We start from the raw sequence: 20,629 nt of genomic DNA, 5'->3' as shown, positions 1-20,629 counted from the left end.
GACGTGGACGTTGATGCTGTTTCTTGAGAAACTGCCATAACAAGTGAAGACTGAGAGGAGGGGGCATCTTTACATGCAGTATGGACAGGGGATTGCCTTGCACACACAACAGGGGGTTCTATTGCACGCACAACAGTGGAAGAAGCAGTGGTGACACCCGCTGACACTGGTCGTGGACCCTGGGTTTCGCCCCACAAAGTCGGGTGCTTTGCTGCCATGTGCCTGATTATGCTGGTGGTGGTCAGGCTGGTAGTTTTGTCACCCCTGCTGATGCTGGCATGGCAGGTGGAACATATGGCCTTTTTGGGGTTATCAGCAGAGTCTTTAAAAAAATTCCAGACTCTGGAAGACCTACTGCTTGTACTGGCAACGTCCCTCATGTTGGTGTTACGGGGAACGGTTGCCTGCCTTCTGTCTGCGGCCACCACACTGCTTCTTCCTGCCTGTTGGGGTACTCTGCCTCCCTCCCCCTGTGTGCTGCTGGCCTCACTCTGCATGTCCTCCTTCCACGTTGGGTCAGTTACTAGATCATCCACCACCTCCTCCTCTTCCACTTGCGCACCACGATCCTCCTCCTCACTTCCTGGCAATTGTGTCTCGTCATCGTCCACCTCTTGTGACAGATTGCCAACGTCGACTTCCTGTGGCCGTGGCTGTTCAAATATTTGGGCATCGCAACATGGGATCTCCTCTTCCACCACTTCAAGCGTATCAGGCGAGGGGCCCAAATATGGAAATGGACCAGTGAACAGCTCTTCAGAGTGTCCAAGTGTGGGATCACTTGCTGTCTGACGACACTCGGCATGGTGGGAGGAAGGAGCATCAGGGTGAGGAGGAGTATGCGGTCGAGACTCACGGCTACTAAGAGTTGACCGTGTGGAAGACAGACCGGAGGTGGTGGTGCCCAGGTAACTGGAAGTATTGTCTGCTATTCAATTAATAACCTGTTCACACTGATCAGTTCTCAATACTGGTGTTGTTCTGTGCTTCCCTAGTAATTCGGTCAAGAAGTGGGAGCGAGAAGATGTGGCTGTTGGTTGTGGCACATTTTCACCTTGGCCACGGCACCGTCCTCTGCACGAACCATCACCAGAACGTCCACTTCCACGTCCCTTGCCACGCGCCTTGCCCATTGTAAATTAAGTAAAATAGCTTACACTTGCACTATCAATGGAAAAAGGGTAATAAAGAGTAGATTAGAACCGTGGAAGAGGAAAACCACAGTTATTGTATACTGGGGTATACCACACTTTTTTAAATAGAGATATTTGCGGCTGAACAGTGAGCGACACACTCAAACTGCTTTTTTTTAGATACCAATGGCCCAAAACTGGATAGTACAGCGATTTGACCCGTGGAACTGCGAAACCACACTGGGATGTCGGGCCTACACAAGACTATTTTCAACAGATATATTTTTGTGTCACAACAGTCAGGAGACACTACTGTTTTTCTTTACGGAAAAAAACTACCAAAACCTGAATAATAGAGATTTTTTACCGTGGAACAGCAAAACCACAGTTATAATTTACTGGTGTATACCAGGCTTTTTAAAATATATATATATATTTGCGGCTGAACAGTGAGCGACACACTCAAACTGTTTTTTTTAGATACAAATGGCCCAAAAGTGGATAATACAGAGGTTTGTACTGTGGAACTGCAAAACCACACTTGTATTTCTCGGGCCTACACCAGACTATTTTCAACAGATATATTTGTGTCTGAAAAATCAGGGAGACACTATTTTTTTTTTTTCTTACAGCAAAAAATGCAAAAAGCAGGATAATAGAGATTTTTTACCGTGGAACAGCAAAAGCACACTTCTGTCTCTCTGGCCTACACCAGACTATTTTCAACAGATATATTTGTGTCTGAAAAATCAGGGAGACACTTATTATTTTTATACAGCAAAAAATGCCAAAAACAGGATAATAGAGATGTTTTACCGTGGAACATCAAAACCACAGTAATAATTTACTGGTGTATACCAGGCTTTTTAAAATATATATATATTTGCGGCTGAACAGTGAGCGACACACTCAAACAGTTTTTTTTAGATACAAATGGCCCATAGAACTGCAAAACCACACTTCTATTTCTCTGGCCTACACCAGACTATTTTCAACAGATATATTTGTGTCTGAAAAATCAGAGGCACACTTTTTTTTTTTGGGGGGGGGGGGGGCACCAAAAGGTTAATAAGACGGGTATTTGTACATTGTGAAGGAGGAAAAAAAAAAGAGGATTTAGATTAAAAAAAAGGGATTTTTCCTGGCCCCCGGGACCTGGAGCTAAGTCCAGCAATTTCAGCAACAGGAGCAGCACACAGGACTGTAATGCAGCGTTTGCTGGTATAACCACTGCGTCTCCTATACAGCCTGCCTGCCTGCCTGATATACCTGGGATGGATATTAGTCCTGATAAGGACTGTTTGTTTGATCTGGCAGCCTTTACAGACCCTACACTAACTATTTTGCAGGATATATCTCTCCCTAAATCAGCAGCGCTGTCCCTACACTGTCTGATCCGGAGCGACTGTGTCCAAGATGGCGGCGCCCGGTTTTAAATACTCGAGGTGACGCTGTGCGGCCAGCCAATCACTGTAATGCCCACGAACAACATGGCTGCGGCATTACAGTGACTGGCTGGCAATCCCTGCATGTTCATTGGCTCTGTAAAGAGCGCCAAACATGCAGGGCGGAGACCCGAGCTCCCGCCCGAATAACCCGGAAATGCTCAGTGCTCGCCGAACATCCCGAGTAGCGTGATGCTTGAGCAAGTACCGAGCAGTGTCGAGCATGTTCGCTCAACACTATTGCCCACCCTTTGGCATTGCTGACAGCCTCCAAGCTTTTCTTGTAGCCATCTATAAGCTTCTTGCACTTCTCAGCTGGAATTTTCTCCCACTCTTCCATTGCAGTTTGTTCAAGCTCTTGAATGTTTGCAGGATTCTTTTTCCCAATGGCAGACTCAGGACTCATTGCTGGCCATTTTAAAACAGTCCATTTTTTCTTTTTCAACCATTCCTGTGTACTTTTGGATGTGTGGTTTGGGTCATTGTCTTGCTGGAGGACCCATGATCTTCGACTTAAACCAAGTTTTCTTACACTGGGCAGGACATTTCGCTCTAAAATCTCTTGATAATTCTTTGATTTCATGATTCCTGTGATACGGTCAAGGCCTCCAGTACCAAGCACAACAAAGAAACCCAACAGTATTATGGATCCTCCACCATGCTTAAGTGTTGGTAAAGTGTCTGTAACATCCCTGGCGGTGTGCTTGCATGGCTTACCATCTCCCACCATGCAAGACCGCAATCTTACCTTTCAGGCCAGGCTGCACACTTTTGCTCCAGTACCTGCTGTTTGTATGTCTCTTGTCTGCTGGCTTAGGGCATCGGCGCTGTTGCTTTCTGATTCTTAAAGCTACAGTGTGCGCAGTCCTAATGCGTCCCCAGCCTATTGCTGTGAGTCACTGGATACTTAAACCCCCTCCACCCAGTGGGAGGTGCCTGAGCAACACATTCTTACAGTCTGTGTTCTGTGCAACTGTTAGTTGCCAGGTCCTGTCCTGACTCTAGTCTGTCCGCCACCCTGGGGGCTGAGTACCCAGGGCCTCTACCTGTACCTGTTACTTCTAGTCTGTTTCCGCCACCCTGGGAGCCGAGTACTCAGGGCCGCTACCTGTATCTCTGACTTCTAGTCTGTTTCCGCCACCCTGGGGGCTGAGTTCCCAGGCTTGTTCCTGTATCTTGTTCCCAGTTCAGTTCCTGTCTGAACAGTGTCCTAGCCCGTTACTTGTTTCTCTCTATGTCTGTACCTTCCCTTTCCCTGCAGTGTCTGAACCTGCACCTAACTCCAACTCGTTGTTTCTGTACTTCTGTTTGTGAGTTTTGTGTCCACTCGCTACTTCATTGTAAGTACCTTGTGTGTATCTGGTTCTGCTTGTCCCCTTTCCCTGCCTCCGTATCTACCTTCTGTGTTCTAACCATCTTCCTGTATTTTCCAGTCTGTTCCATGTGAACAGAGCCCTGTCCTGTCTGCCTTCACCTTCTGCTCTGTTCTGCTCTGCTTGTTCACCGCTCCGGCGGTTCCGCTCTGCTTCACTTGTCTACCGCACCGGCGGTTCTGTTCTGCTCTGCTCGTTCACCGCTCCGGCGGTTCCGCTCTGCTCCGCTTGTTTACAGCACCTACGGTTCTGTTTTGCTCTGCTCGTTCACTGCTCCGGCGGTTCCTCTCTGCTCCGCTTGTTTACCGCACCTGCGGTTCTGTTCTGCTCTGCTCATTCACCGCTCCAGCGGTTCCACTCTGCTCCGCTTGTTTACCGCACCTGTGGTTCTGCTCTGCTTGTTCATCGCTCCAGCGGTTCCGCTCTGCTCCACTTGTTTACCGCACCTGCGGTTCTGTTCTGTTCTGCTCGTTCACCGTTCCGGCGGTTCCTCTCTGCTCCGCTTGTTTACCGCACCTGCGGTTCTGTTCTGCTCTGCTCGTTCACAGCTCCGGTGGTTCCGCTCTGCTCCGCTTGTTTACCGCACCAGTGGTTCTGTTCTGCTCTGCTCTTTCACCGCTCCAGCGGTTCCTCTCTGCTCCACTTGTTTACCTCACCTGCGGTTCTGTTCTGTTCTGCTCGTTCACCGTTCCGGCGGTTCCTCTCTGCTCCGCTTATTTACCGCACCTGCGGTTCTGTTCTGCTCTGCTCGTTCACAGCTCCGGCGGTTCCGCTCTGCTCCACTTGTTTACCACACCTGCGGTTCTGCTCTGCTCGTTCACCGCTCCGGCGGTTCCGCTCTGCTCCGCTTGTTTACCGCACCTATGGTTCTGTTCTGCTCTGCTTGTTCACCGCTCTGGCGGTTCCGCTCTGCTCCGCTTGTTTACCGCACCTGCGGTTTTGCTACACTCTACTTGTTCACCGCTCCTGCAGTTTTGCTCCGCTCTGCTTGTTCACCGCACCTGCGGTTTTGCTCTGCTCTGCTTGTTCACCGCACCTGCGGTTTTGCTCTGCTAGTCCACCGCACCTGCGGCTCTGTTCCTGTATCTCAGTCTGTACTGGTCCCTATCCAGCCTGCGTTCATACCTGCCAGTATCTGCCTGTCTGCATTCCAGCCGTGCCTGTCAGCACCCACCTGTCTGCATACCAGCCATGCTTGCCAGTACCCACCTGCCTTCATACCAGCCATGCCTGCTAAGTACCCACCTGCTGTCATACCAGCCGTGCCTGCCAGTACCCACCTGTCTGCATACCAGCTAACCTGCCTGTTCCTGCATTCCCCGGTGTGGGTCAACAGCTGTGACCGGGGTCTGACCTGGAGTAGCATCTGGTCCCTCTGCTTGGTTCCTCCCTGTTTCACGGGAGTCGACTGAGCCGCCGTGCGACCTTGGTCGGATCGGGTTGTTACTTAGTTACGCCCCTCCAGGCACTCCTCGGTTCATGGTACAGTGGGATCACTAATCACGCTCACGCCAGTCAGTCCGGGCGCGAGCGTAACAGTGTCCTTTTCCTTATAAGCTTCATTGCGCCATCTGTAAACAAACTGTTGCTTTGCATTGCCAAAAAGATCTATTTTAATTTCATCTGTCCACAGAACATTTTCCCAGAAGGATTGTGGTTTGTCAAGGTACTCTTTGGCAAAGATCAGTCGTTTGTTCCTTTTTATGTCTTTTCTTAAGCAATGGTTTCTTCCTTGGCCTTCACCCACACTGCTTGGTTTAGTGTGCGGCATATGATACTTGTTGAAACCATGACCCCAGACTGTTCCAGGTTGGCCTTCAGGTCTTTGAATGTTTTACGTGGTGTTTTTTCCACTATTCGCACCAACCTTCAAACACATCTCTTGTCAATTTTCAGTCTTTCCCCCACATCCAGAGAGGTTCTTGACGGTTCCACGCTTGGCAAACTTCTTAATAATATTACGCACTGTTAAAACTGGGATACCAAGGTCTCTGGAGATGGCCTAATATGCTTTGGAAGTCTTGTATTTGCTAATCATAGCAGTTCTGATGTCTGCAGAGAGCTCCTTTGTCTTCACCATTGTGACAAAGGAACAGGGCCTACTATGTGGCATTTGAAAACACTGAAGTCATCATTCATTGGCTAATTCATGTCATATAAGCACCAACAATTAATCACAGGAAAATCTCTTTTGTGATTTACCACAGGCGAGTCAAAATGTGTTTCCATACTAAATTAATGTAAAAGGTGCCAATAACAGTGACACAGCAAGCTTTAATTTTTTTTTCCCCTCCCATTGTTTTTTGTTTTAAATTATTGTCTATCATTTGCACTTTTGTATTTAACACGGGTCTCTATACAAAAAACTGTTTCACTTGATTCATTTTTTTCAGAAGATATTCCACATTATGTACTTAAACTTTATGGAGGCCAATAACCATGAGCAGGATTGTATATACAGCAGTATCAGTGGATCCTATGTGATGTACAGTACAGACCAAAAGTTTGGACACACCGTTTGTATATACTGCAAAGTCTCAATGTATCCTGATGTATATACACAGTAGTCTCGGTGATGCCTATGTGATGTATATACAGCAGTCTCGTGTAACCTATGTAATGTATATACAAAAGTCCTGTCTCAGTTTATTCTATGTGATGTAAAAACAGCAGTCTCAGTGATGTGTACAGCAGTCTTTGTGTATCCTATGTGATATATATACAACAGAGTCTCAGTATCTCCTGTGTGATGTATACACAGTAGTCTGTGTCTCCTATGTATTGGGTACAGCAGACTCAGTGTATCCTTTGTTGTGTGTATCTTATTTGATGCATGCAGAACAGTTTTATTTTATCATATGCAATATATACACAGGAGTCTTAGTGTATCATATACAATGATAGAATGTTAGAAGGAACCTCCGGGATAATCGTGTCCAACCCCCTGCTCAATGCAGGATTCACTAAACCATCTCAGACAGATGTCTGTCCAGCCTCTGTTTGAAGACGTCCATTGAAGGAGAACTCACCACCTCTCGTGGCCGCCTGTTCCACTCATTGATTGCTCTCACTGTGAAAACGTTTTTTCTAATATCTAATCTGTATCTTCTCCCTTTCAGTTTCATTCCATTGCTTCTCGTGTTTCTATGTGCAAATGAGAATAAGGATGATCCCCTCTACAATGTGACAGCCCTTCAGATATTTGTAGACAGCTATTAAGTCTCCACTTCACCTTCTTTTTTGCAACTAAACATTCCCAGATCCTTTAACCGTTCCTCGTAGGACATAGTTTGCAGTCCGCTCACCATCCTGGGAGCTCTTCTCTGAACTTGCTCCAGTTTTTCAATGTATTTTTTTTAAAATGTGGTGCCCTGAACCGGACACAGTATTCCAGATGAGGTCTGACCAAGGAGGAGTAGAAAGGGATAATTACTTCACGTGATCCAGACACTGTGCTTCTCTTAATACATACCAGAACTGTGTTTGCTTTTTTTGCTGCTGCGTCACACTGTTGACTCATGTGGAGTCTGTGATCTATCAGTATACCCAAGCCTTTTTCACATAGGCTGTTGCTTATTTCTATTCCTCCCATTCTGGAAATGTAATTTTCATTTTTCTTGCCCAGATGTAGAATCTTGCCATTTCTCCCTGTTAAATACCACTCTATTATTTGTTGCCCATTGTTCAAGCTTATCTAGAAGCTACTGAATCCTCTCTCTGTCTTCTCTGTTAGATGTCCCTCCTGGCTTTGCATCGTCTACAAATTTGATTAGTTTACCTTCAGTTCCCTTAGCTAGATCATTTATAAAAATGTTGAACAACACTGGGGCCAGGACAGAGCCTTGTGGGTACCCCACTTGAAACACTCTTCCAATTGGATGTGCAACCATTTATTACTGCTCTTTGAGTACAATCACTGAGCTAGTTATGAATCCACCTAACCGTAGCCATGTCAATCCCATACTTGGTCATTTTTTCAAAAAGGATGTGTTGTGTATACAGCAGTCTGTGTATCCTGTGTGATGTGTATACAACAGTTTCAGGGAATCCTTTGTGATGTATACAGCAAACACACTATATGTTATGTTATGTATAGAATAGTTTCTCAGTGTAAACTATATAATGTATATAGAGCAGTTTTTTTATCATATGGAATGTATATATAGCAGAGACTCCGTATCATCAATGTGATGTATGTACACTAGTCTGTGTTTCCTGTGTCATGCATTTATAGCAGTCTCAGTGTATCTTATATAATGGACATAGAGCAGTTTTATTTTGACATATGTGAGATATACCGTTGTGCTCAAAAGTTTACATACCCCGGCAGAATTTATGCTTTCTTGGCATTATTTCAGAGAATATGAATGATAACAAAAAATCTTTTTCTCCACTCGTGGTTATTGGTTGGGTGAAGCCATTTATTATCAAACTACTGTGTTTTCTCTTTTTAAATCTTAATGACAACCAAAAACATCCAAATGACCCTGATCAAAAGTTCACATACCCCAGTTCTTAATACCGTGTATTTCCCCCTCTAACATCAATGACAGCTTGAAGTATTTTGTGGTAGTTGTTGATGAGGTTCTTTATTTTCTCAGATGGTAAAGCTGCCCATTCTTCTTGGAAAAAAGCCTCCAGTTCCTGTAAATTCCTGGGCTGTCTAGCATGAACTGCGCGCTTGAGATCTCCCCAGAGTGGCTCAATGATATTGAGGTCAGGAGACTGAGATGGCCACTCCAGAACCTTCACTTTGTTCTGCTGTAGCCAATGACAGGTCGACTTGGCCTTGTGTTTTGGATCGTTGTCATGTTGGAACGTCCAAGTACGTCCCATGCGCAGCTTCCGGGCTGATGAGTGCAAATTTGCCTCCAGTATTTGCTGATAACGTGTTGCATTCATCTTTCCTTCAACTTTTACCAAATTTCCTGTGCCTTTGTAGCTCACACATCCCCAAAACATCAGCGATCCACCTCCGTGCTTTACTGTAGGAATGGTGTTCCTTTCATCATAGGCCTTGTTGACCGCTCTCCAAATGTAACATTTATGGTTGTGGCCAAAAAGTTCAATTTTGGTCTCATCACTCCAAATTACCTTGTTCCAGAAGTTTTGAGGCTTGTCTCTGTGGTGTTTGGTGTATTATAGGTGAGATACTTTGTGGCATTTGCGCAGTAATGTCTTTCTTCTGGATACTCGACCATGCAGCCCATTTTTCTTCAAGTGCCTCCTTATTGTGCATCTTGAAACAGCCACATCGCTAGTTTTCAGAGAGCCCTGAATTTCAGCTGATGTTATTTGTGGGTTTTTCTTTGCATCCCGAACAATTTTCCTGACAGTTGTGGCAGAAATTTTTGTTGGTCTACCTGACCGTGGTTTGGTTTTTACAGAGCCCCTGATTTTCCATTTGTTAATCAGTTTGAACGCTGCTGACTGGCATTATCAATTCCTTGGATATCTTTTTGTATCCCTTTCCTGTGTTATACAGTTCAACTACCTTTTCCCGTAGATACAGTGCCTACAAGTAGTATTCAACCCCCTGCAGATTTAGCTGGTTGACACATGCGGAATTAACTTGGCATTGTGACATTTGTACTGTAGATCAGCCTGGAAGTGGGAAATGCACTGCAGCAAATTTTTTTTTTTTTTTTAAAAAAAACGTTAAAAGTTAATTCAGAGTGTCATTTATTATTCAACCCCTCAAACCACAAGAATTCTGTTTGGTCCCCCAAAAGTATTAAGAAGTAGTTCAGGCACCAAGAATAATGAGCTTCACATGTGTGGATTAAAGATCTCTTTTGCCAGCCTTTTCTGACTATTTAAGACCCTCCCCAAACTTGTGAACAGCACTCAGACATGGTCAACATGGGAAAGACAAAGGAGCATTCCAAGGCCATCAGAGACAAGATCGTGGAGGGTCACAAGGCTGGCAAGGGGTACAAAACCCTTTCCAAGGAGTTGGGCCTACCTGTCTCCACTGTTGGGAGCATCATCCGTAAGTGGAAGGCTTATGGAACTACTGTTAGCCTTCCACGGCCTGGACAGCCTTTGAAAGTGTCCTCCCGTGCCGAGGCCAGGCTGGTCCGAAGAGTCAAGGCTAACCCAAGGACAACAAGGAAGGAGCTCCGGGAAGATCTCATGGCAGTGGGGACATTGGTTTCAGTCAATACCATAAGTAACGTACTCCACCGCAATGGTCTCCGTTCCAGACGAGCCCGTAAGGTACCTTTACTTTCAAAGCGTCATGTCAAGGCTCGTCTACAGTTTGCTCATGATCACTTGGAGGACTCTGAGACAGACTGGTTCAAGGTTCTATGGTCTGATGAGACCAAGATCGAGATCTTTGGTGCCAACCACACACGTGACGTTTGGAGACTGGATGGCACTGCATACGACCCCAAGAATACCATCCCTACAGTCAAGCATGGTGGTGGCAGCATCATGCTGTGGGGCTGTTTCTCTGCCAAGGGGCCTGGCCATCTGGTCCGCAGCCATGGGAAGATGGATAGCACGGCCTACCTGGAGATTTTGTCCAAGAACCTCCGCTCCTCCATCAAGGATCTTAAGATGGGTCGTAATTTCATCTTCCAACAAGACAACGACCCAAAGCACACAACCAAGAAAACCAAGGCCTGGTTCAAGAGGGAAAAAGTCAAGGTGTTGGAGTGGCCTAGTCAGTCTCCTGACCTTAACCCAATTGAAAACTTGCGGAAGGAGCTCAAGAATAAAGTCCACATGAGACACCCAAAGAACCTAGATAACTTGGAGAAGATCTGCATGGAGGAGTGGGCCAAGATAACTCCACAGACCTGTGCCGGCCTGATCAGGTCTTATAAAAGACGATTATTAGCTGTAATTGCAAACAAGGGTTATTCCACAAAATATTAAACATAGGGGTTGTATAATAATTGACCCACACTTTTATGTTTAAAATTTAAAAAAATTCAACTGAGCAACATAACTTTTTGGTTTGTAAGATTTATGCTTCTGTTCATAAAACCTACTCTCGTTTGCAGTTTGAAGGCTCTAACTTATTTGCATCTTATCAAACCAGCTAAATCTGCAGGGGGTTGAATACTACTTGTAGGCACTGTACGTTGGCAATGCTTTTGCTTTCCCCATGACTCACAATCCAGAAACGTCAGTGGCTGGATGAAAGATGCAAGGGTCTGTCTGGATCCCAGAAACTCACTCAGCTTTTATGCACACACACTGATTACAAGCAAACAGGTCACAGGTGAGGATGTTACCATCAGTAGCCATTCAAACCCATTTGTGTCAAATTCTGTGCATGTTATCAGGCCAAAATCACCAGGGTATGTGAACTTTTGTTCAGGGTCATTTGGATGTTTTTGGTTGTCATTTAAAAAGAGAAAACACAGTAGTTTGACAATAAATGGCTTCACCCAACCAATAACCATGAGTGGGGAAAAAGTTTTTTTGTTATCATTCATATTCTCTGAAACAAGGCCAAGAAAGGAAAAATTCTGCCGGGGTATGTAAACTTTTGAGAAGAACTGTATATACAGCAGTCTCAGTGTATCCTATGTGATATATATACAGCAGTCACAGTATGTTTATAAAGAAGCCTCAGTGGATCCTAGGTGATGTGTACAGCAGTCTCATTATATTTTGTGCTATGTATATACATATACATAGTATAAAATATATATATAGTCTTAATGTACTTCCTGACGAAGTTGCTTTGCACAATGAAACGTATGCCAAGGTTTTTCTTTCTATTCAGCAATATACTTATTATATCTACAGATATCTATTAAATACTATTCTATACTATATTTACTATACTATAATACTATATTTCCTGATATCTGATCCTTGATAAATACCTCAGAATAAAATGGAGATTACTATTGATGCACCATGAACTTAATGATTTATTACACTGCCTAATCTTATACATGGTAAAGTATTAGGGTCTATGGTGCTGTTCACCTAACATTTCATTAAAACCTTATTTATACAGACGCTCCATTTTTACATCAGTATCGCCCACTATTGTCTCTATATTGGCCCTCCTAGGCTACCCTATACTTATTGCTTTTTTCTTGTTTTTTTTACCCCCTTTTTCACAAATATTTGTTATACATTGTCTACATTAATTATTTCTGTCACTGTATATAATGAAGCATTATATTTTTTACTATTTTTTGGGCTTTATTTCCATTCCTCCTTTCGGTTTCATATTGGCTCTTGGGAGATGCCTTATATAGAGGAATTTTTTGGTATTCTAATAGTCTTACTGTATCCTATGTAATATATGCAGCAGTTTCAGCGTATCCTATGTTAGCTATATACAGTGGGTACAGAAAGTATTCAGACCCCTTTAAATTTTTCACTCTTTGTTTCATTGCAGCCATTTGGTAAATTCTACAAAGTTCATTTTTTTTCTCATTATTGTACACTCTGTACCCCATCTTGACTGAAAAAAACAGAAATGTAGAAATTTTTGCAAATTTATTAAAAAAGAAAAACTGAAATATCCCATGGTCATAAGTATTCAGACCCTTTGCTCAGTATTGAGTAGAAGCCCCCTTTTGAGCTAGTACAGCCATGAGTCTTCTTGGGAATGATGCAACAAGTTTTTCACACCTGGATTTGGGGATCTCTGCCATTCTTCCTTGCAGATCCTCTCCAGTTCCGTCAGGTTGGATGGTGAACGTTTGTAGACAGACATTTTCAACCAGCTGAAAAACACCCCGATAGCATGATGCTGCCACCACCATGTTTCACTGTTGGGATAGTATTGGACAGATGATGAGCAGTGCCTGGTTTTCTCCACACATACCGCTTAGAATTATCCCCAAAAAGTTCTATCTTCGTCTCATCAGACCAGAGAATCTTATTTCTCATAGTCTGGGAGTCCTTCATGTGTTTTTGAGCAAACTCTATGCTTTCATATGTCTTGCACTGAGGAGAGGCTTCCGTCGGGCCACTCTGCCATAAAAGCCCGACTGGTGGAGGGCTGCAGTGATAGTTGACTTTGTGGAACTTTCTCCCATCTTCCTACTGCATCTCTGGAGCTCAGCCACAGTGATCTTGGGGTTCTTCTTTACCTCTCTCACCAAGGCTCTTCTCCCACGATTGCTCAGTTTGGCTGGACGGTCAGGTCTAGGAAGACTTCTGGTGGTACCAAACTTCTTCCATTTAAGGATTATGGAGACCACTGTGCTCTTATGAACGTTGAGTAATGCAGAAATTCTTTTGTAGCCTTGGCCAGATCTGTGCCTTGCCACAATTCTGTCTCTGAGCTCCTTGGGCAGTTCCTTTGAGCTCATGATTCTCATTTGGTCTGACATGCACTGTGAGCTGTGGGGTCTTATATAGACAGGTGTGTGTCTTTCCAAATCAAGTCCTATCAGTTTAATTAAACACAGCTGGACTCCAATGAAGAGTAGAACCATCTCAAGGAGGATCACAAGGAAATGGACAGCATGTGACTTATGTATGAGTGTCTGAGCAAAGGGTCTGAATACTTATGACCATGTGATATTTCAGTTTTTCTTTTTTAAAAAATTTGCAAAAAATTCTACATTTCTGGGTTTTTTCAGTCAAGATGGGGTGCAGAGTGAACTTTAATGAGAAAAAAATGAACTTTTTAGAATTTACCAAATGGCTGCAATGAAACAAAGAGTGAAAAATGTAAAGGGGTCTGAATACTTTCCGTACCCACTGTACAGTAGTCTCAGTGTATCCTATGTGATGTATATACAACAGTCTAAATGTGATGTATACAACAGTCTCAGTGTATCCTATTTTATGTATGTACAACAGTCTAAATGTATCCTATGCAATGTACATACAGCAGTCTGTGTATCCTATGATGTATATACAGCAGGCTAAATGTATCCTATGTGATGTATACAATAGTCTCAGTGTATCCTATGTGATGTATGCACAGAATTCTCAGTGTTTCTATGTGAGATATATATTTATTTTTAGTTATTTTACTCACTTATATAGCGCCATTAATTATTCAGCGCTTTACAGACATTATCGTCGCTGTCCCCACTTGGGCTCACAATGTAGATTCCCTATCTGTATGTCTTTGGAGGGTGGGAGGAAACCGGAGAACCCGGAGGAAACCCACTCAAACACGGGGAGAACATACAAACTCCTTGCAGATGTTGTCCTTGGTGGGATTTGAATCCAGGACCCCAGCGCTGCAAGGCTGCAGTGCTAACCACTGAACTACCGTGCTGCCCACTGAGCCACCATGCTGCCCTATATATATATATATAAGTTTTTAGTGTATCATATGTGAGGTATATACAGCATTCACAGTTTCTTCTATGTGATGTATATTGAGCACTCAGTTTTGTCTTGCACTCTGTGATGTCTGTGATGTACATACAGTACATCAATCTCAGTTTATCCTATGTTATGTATATACAGTAATCTTAGTGCATCCCGTGTGATGTAGGCAGCAGTCTCAGTGTATCCTATGTGGTGTATATACAGTAGTCTCAGTGTATCCTGTGTGATGTAGGCAGCAGTCGGTGTATCTTATGCAATGTATATACATCATTCTCTGTGTATTCTATTTGATATACATACAACAGTTTCAGTGTATCCTATGTGATGTATATACAGCAGTCACAGTGTCTTCTTTGTGTTGTATATTGAGCATTCTCAGTATCTTATGATCTGCGGGGGTGTTGGGCGTCAGACCCCAACTGATCAGACATTGATGACCAATTATAGGGATAGGTCATCAATGCTAATGTAGTGGACAATCTCATTAAGAAAATGTCCACACCCAGGTCTTTTAAAGGGGTTATGTAAAAAAGGAAAAAAGTAGCTGCTTTCTTCCAGAATCTACGACACTTACTTTAAGTGGTACTGCAGCATCCACTGGAATGGGCCAAAATGCCAAACCAGACATTGCCATGACAAGAAAGAAAGCAGACATGTTTTTTTTTTCCCCTAATTTCATACAATCCTTAAACTATTGACAGGAGGATTTTTTTTTCATAGAAACATGGCCAGTAGGAGTCTCCCTTCCAATCAGTTTTACATTTATTTCTTTAACCGTATACCACTTTTGTCAATTCGTGTTACATTTTTAGTATATTTATTTATGACTATGGGACCAAAAATAATTTCTACCAATAATTTGATTTCGGAGAGGGCTGAATCTATACTAAGTTTAGTTTATGAATATGTTTATTATATATATCGTGGCTATGGGTTCTTCTAAACGACCGCTGTCAATTAAAGGGCACTGCACTACCTCACATTACAGCGATCATTTCCGAGCCTGCAGTCCTACCTCATAGTAAAATACAACCCGAAATTTCTGTTGGCACAGCCACGGAATAGGGAATAGGCAAACACTCAGTGTAATTGGAAATGTGTTTGCTTCGCTGCTCCAGGAATTAAGAAAATAATCTTTTTTTTTTCTTTTTTTTCCAATTCTGCAATTTTTATTTAAAAGAAATAGTCAAATAGAAAATTTACATTACATTTTATTTCCAAAAAGGGAAAGTAAAACATTGCGGCGACACAGAAATCTCTGCAAATTCACATCCGCGTATTGACATAGCATAATATATCAATGCAGGCACTAGAGGTAACTTTGGGTTTTTATTTGAAGAATTTGCCTTCATCTAGTGAAATGTTTTGCAATTTATCTCTGCGCAATTCTTGTGTGTGTATAGTAATAGGGTGAAAGCTGCTGAATAAATATTATGGGAGTATTGTAGCAAATGCTACTGAGCTGAGATTGGCATTTGACCCATTTGGAGCCTTTTGTTAAGCTATTGCATTGTTTAAAAAGTTATTGCAAAGCAGTCCCACAGAATAAAATAAGCTATGCTATAGCTTTTTGCAGAGCTGGTGCAGTACCAACTATCGCCAGCAGATGGAGAACTTTCACTTACAAAATGAAGGGAGAACTCCACCTGCTGGCAATCAGCAGTACTGCAGTAGCTGCAGTATTATCCAATTAAAATCATATTTTTTAATGTGGGATTATTCTGGAAAAAGGGGCTGTGTGAGATTAGAAATGCATGGCTGCTTTGTTCCAGAAACAATGCCACACCTGTCCATCTGCTGTAAGTGATATTGCAACATTCAGGCTGAGCTGCAATACCAGGCGCTGACTATGGTGGCGCCGTTCCTGGAAGAAAGAAGTCATGTTTTTCTAATCTGATATAGGATGAAAAAGTGACTTTGCGGAAAAAAAAAAAAGACCATTATGGCCACTAATACAGATAGATGACCATAGTCCTAGTGCGCATACACTACTACATATTCATTATACTGCTCCATTACAGAAAATAAAGGATTAGCATCACACATTTACATTTATAATTGATTTAAATTGTCAGATAATGCAATTATCAAGACATTGTATAAGCCGATCTCCAGTGATGTGTATCTAGTAATTAAACCCTTTTTTAAACTTTTTATGCATTTTCTTAATATAAGAAAGCTAGATGACAAACTCCGCTCTGCTACGTCGTTGCTCAAGCATACCGATGCTGCTAAATCTAAGGCGCTCCGGCTATTTTTCAAGTAATTATTCCTTTCGATGATGGAACATATGGAAATGAATGAATTATTTTTTCATTTATCCTATTTTGTTTTTTAAAAAAAAACTCTACAGAGACCATATCTATAGTGCTGACCCCCCCCCCAAATATCTTTAGTATTAACATAAGACCCCAAATATCTTTGAGACTAGAAAGTCTACTTTTTTTTTTTTTTTTTTTACCATTAACAGAAATGGAACTGAGCTGCAATACCCAAAACAACCTTAAAACAATGGTGGCGCTGTTTTCAGTATATATATATAAAAAATAATATATATTTTTTTATAATCTCATACAACTCTCTTAGGGTAATCGTGCACTGTAAATCTGCATTTTTAATTTCATGAGAAGCTGAAACAGTTTCAGTACAGTGGTCAGGCTCAGGCCTTATGTTAGGTGGGTTTAGTGTCGGTATTGGGGCTGCCACATGCGTAACCCCCTACTGAATTGCACTATATAGTTCTACCATATAGAGCGGGACCCTATAGTGATGTAAGTTCAGTAGGACCTTGTAGGACAAGCGGGTCTTGTCTGGGAGCCATAATATCGGCAGCATGCATTTCCATGAAAAGGGCAAGGAATGGGTTAAAGCTATAGTCCTGGAGAGGTTCTTCTGCTGTTTATCCGCAGTCCTTCTTCTCCTCCATTGTGTCCACAGTGTGAAGAAATTGTCTGCCTGGTCAAGTGGTCCTAAACATTTCACAATTTCGATAGAGAACTGTTGAACTGTTAAGAACCACTGAGCCAGGCGGACTGTCAGTCAAGAGCGCACGTTCCAGAGCAAGGAGGAGGCGGTGGCTGCAATGTGGACGGGCAGCATTCACACGCCAGACACACCTAGGACAGAATAGATCATGTTAGCAATAAACACCGAATTAATTACACCACAGACAAGTCCCATCCAAACCCCTGCGAAGAATTAATCCCTTTGTGAACAAGGTTTGATTCCTGGGATTATATGAAACCGATGTAGCAGAGCTGACGTTGTCAATCATGTAATGCATTGGCCATTGAGTCAAATAACAAACTCGGCTCTGCTACATGAGAGCTCTGAAAACATGTAAATGTAACAAGTTGCCCCCCAGACACTGCTGCCTTTGGGGGGCTCTGAAGCCCCTGTGCCGCAATAGATTTGGCACTAGGGCCCTGGAGCTTCAGTTATCCAGGTCTAGAAAAACATGGCTGCTTTCCAAAAACAGCACTACCCCTGTTTAAAGGTTGTACCCCGTATTCCAGTTCAACAGCGCAGAGCTGCAATATCACAACCAGCCTGCAGACATGGGTGGCGCTGTAGCTGGAAGAAGGCAGACACGTTTTCTCTAAGTCTGAACAAACCCTTTAAGATCACATGTCCTGGAGTTCAAACCTTGTGGCAGAAAAGACAAGGAAGTCACTAAACTTTTGCAGTGACAAGGAAGTATCTGTTAAGAAACCCCCCCCCCCTTGTAGATGCTACACTAAAGTCACCACATACTGCTGGAGGCACATGTAGTGCACCACTGTCTAGTGCTGGAACAGGTGCATCCATGTAAATCACCGCCTGGTATAAGACTTCCTAAGTAAAGCCATTATATAATGAGTCAGGATAAAAAACACAGGCATAAAAAGCGCACATCGATCCCTTCACACACAGGTGTAGCAGAGCCGAGATTGCAGTAAACCTATATATTATCTGAACTTGGGGAGTGATCGCGCTGCACACAAAAATAAACAAGTTAAAACTTTGAAAAGTTTTGAAAACTTTAAAAAAAAAAAAGTTTTCCAAAGTTAACACTCTCAGCTCTCCTAAATATTTTACATTTTTTACTGCAGTTATATTATGAAACGCAGGCCCAAAACTAAGTAGCACCTCAAATTATTTGTGATGTATCCTACACTGGAAGAAAAAGAAATAGCAGCTTTTTAGATGTAGCAGAGCCGAGTCTGTGTTTGCAAAGCTTGTGCACGGTAATCAATACATTTTAGATCATTTTTTCTGCAACACAGAAAACATCCTGATGAATCACAAATATTCGTGTCAGTTGACAAACCCAGTTATGCTATATGTATGTGTCAGGTGTATGCAACAATGTCTAAATAAATGAAGATAATAGAAATGAAAAACCAACTTCCAGCATTCTTAATCTACTGATGCCCCCGGTGGTCAGGTGCTATGGAATAGCAGAGCCGAGTTGGTGCTCCAGTCTATGCTGTCAAGGTCAAGGTCTCACCTGAGTGCCAGGCTTCTCCAGTGCACAATGCGATCTTCTGAGCTTCTGAACAACAAGGGCACTCCTTATATATGCGAGTATCGGCTACCAAGCCATACCTATACAATCACTGAAGAATGCCACCCTCGCCTGACATTACCAGTTTTTCCGGGCTATTTTTTTTTTCAGGGTGTTTAACAACCATCTAAAGACAGAGCCAAACGTCAGCAGACACGGTCAAACCTGTTCCCTGCAGCTCATGGACTTTCTTCCCTTAGAAATAGAAATTGCTTAACAGGTTTTGTGAAGAAGCTGGAGGTGGCTTCAGATGGGAGTAAGAAACTCCACCCAGGTGTAACCCTCTCCGCAGCTATTAACGCCACAGTAAAGGAGCTGTGATTATTATTATGTAAGTCTAGGGGATGATGGCTCCATGTGTCGCAGGCAGGGCGGCTTTATCAATGAATCACATCTTAATAGCTATAGGTGACACCACTGTCCTCAGGAAAATTACCATGAAGACCTAGAAAAGACACACAGGAAATTATACCATAATCTAAAGCTTTGTTTGAGATGGTCTCGAGCAAGTGCTGAGATCTAGATTACATGATATGGAACAAGTGAAAGATCTTAAGTAGGTTCTAATATTTGGAGCAGGCGTAGTAGTCCTGAGCAGGTACTAAAATATGGAGTGGCCCATGTGAAGGTCCTAAGATGTACAGCAGGTGTGGTGGTCCTGAGCAAGTGCTGAGATTTTGAGCAAGTGTCTGGTTTCAAGAAGGTGCGAGGTGATGATATCCAACCTGGCAAAGCTTGAGAAGCTGCTAAGATATAGAGCAGGTAGGGGGTGGTTCTGGGTAAGTCAGAGATCACAGGTTAAATGCCTTGAGAAAGTGCTAAGATGGGTGGTCCTCAGCAGGTGTTATGTCCTGGAGCAAGCAGCACCATTCCAGAGGGTCCTAAGATTTAGAGCAGGTGGTGGGGGGTGGTTCCGAGTAAGTGTTGAGATCTTAATCAAGTGGCAGGGCTCTAGTAGGTGCCAAGATTTACAGCAAGTACCCCCACCTGCTTTAAATATTAGCACCTTCTCAAAGGCCTGCCACCTGTTCAAGATGTCAACACTCAGAACCACCCCTGGTCATGTGCACCTACTGAGATTGCAGATGGTGGATTTTAAGAAGGTGCTAATGACGCGCCCCCTGGGCCTGTGTTGTGCAGGGGGAACCCGGAACCGGGCCTGTTGTAGAATGCTGGGGGTTGTAGTCTCCGTGTGGCGGTGACCCGGTCCGTGCCCAGGGTGGTCAAACCAGTGGCAGTCTATTTGTATTGTAATAAGTGTCCGACTACGCCACCCGTGGATTGCGGTCAGTGGGGACCGCCACTGCGCTGCAGACCGCTGAGGCTGATGTTGTTTGCGCAGCTGAGTATGGGATGACTCCCCACGGGAGAAGTATTGCCTCAGGGCAGCTAATGTGGATGATGGTGGTGATGGTGTGAGCGTCCCAGTACTTATGGTGCTGGTGCGGCGAGGAATCACAGAGACGTGCAGTTGCAGTTTTCAAAGCTTTACTCACGGTTGTTATTCTGGTCACTTGTGCACATGAGGGACCGCCTGAGCCGTGCTGCGTTCACCAGGCAAGGGACTCGGTCAACTCCCAGGCAATTCCAGAGTGTGGTTCAGAGCTCCCCTCTCTTCCTTTCTACTGGCCGTCCCCACCAGGGACCCACCTTTGTCCAGCTTCCTCGGGCCTTCTGTTGGCGAAACCTCTCTCCGGTTTCCCTGACCCTATACGGTATGCCTTTCTGGTGGATGTAGTGAGGGGTCGCACCAAGATGTGGTCACAACCTCCGGTTTTGGCTGAGGATTAGTCGCCTCCACCAATTCGGGTTCCGGTACCCTGCTCTGCCAACCCTTCACCCTGTATCTCCTGGGCA

General features: G+C 43.6%; 1 long non-coding RNA gene across 1 annotated transcript; it reads right to left on the bottom strand.

The window, feature by feature from the left end:
* Positions 1–15,419: 15,419 nt before the first annotated feature.
* Positions 15,420–18,837, bottom strand: LOC141153642 (uncharacterized). The gene is made up of 2 exons (XR_012247329.1): positions 18,716–18,837; positions 15,420–17,342 (listed from the first exon to the last, which is right to left on the bottom strand). It is a non-coding gene; the product is annotated as an uncharacterized lncRNA (long non-coding RNA).
* Between the last annotated feature and the right edge of the window lie 1,792 nt (positions 18,838–20,629).

This window comes from Phyllobates terribilis, unplaced genomic scaffold, assembly GCF_046119375.1.
Source record: "Phyllobates terribilis strain yellow unplaced genomic scaffold, ASM4611937v1 Scaffold_7__3_contigs__length_470593459, whole genome shotgun sequence".
Classification (NCBI taxonomy): Eukaryota; Metazoa; Chordata; class Amphibia; order Anura; family Dendrobatidae; genus Phyllobates; species Phyllobates terribilis.
The sequence above is the reverse complement of the archived record's forward strand: the minus strand, read 5'-3'. Positions and strand labels throughout refer to the sequence as shown.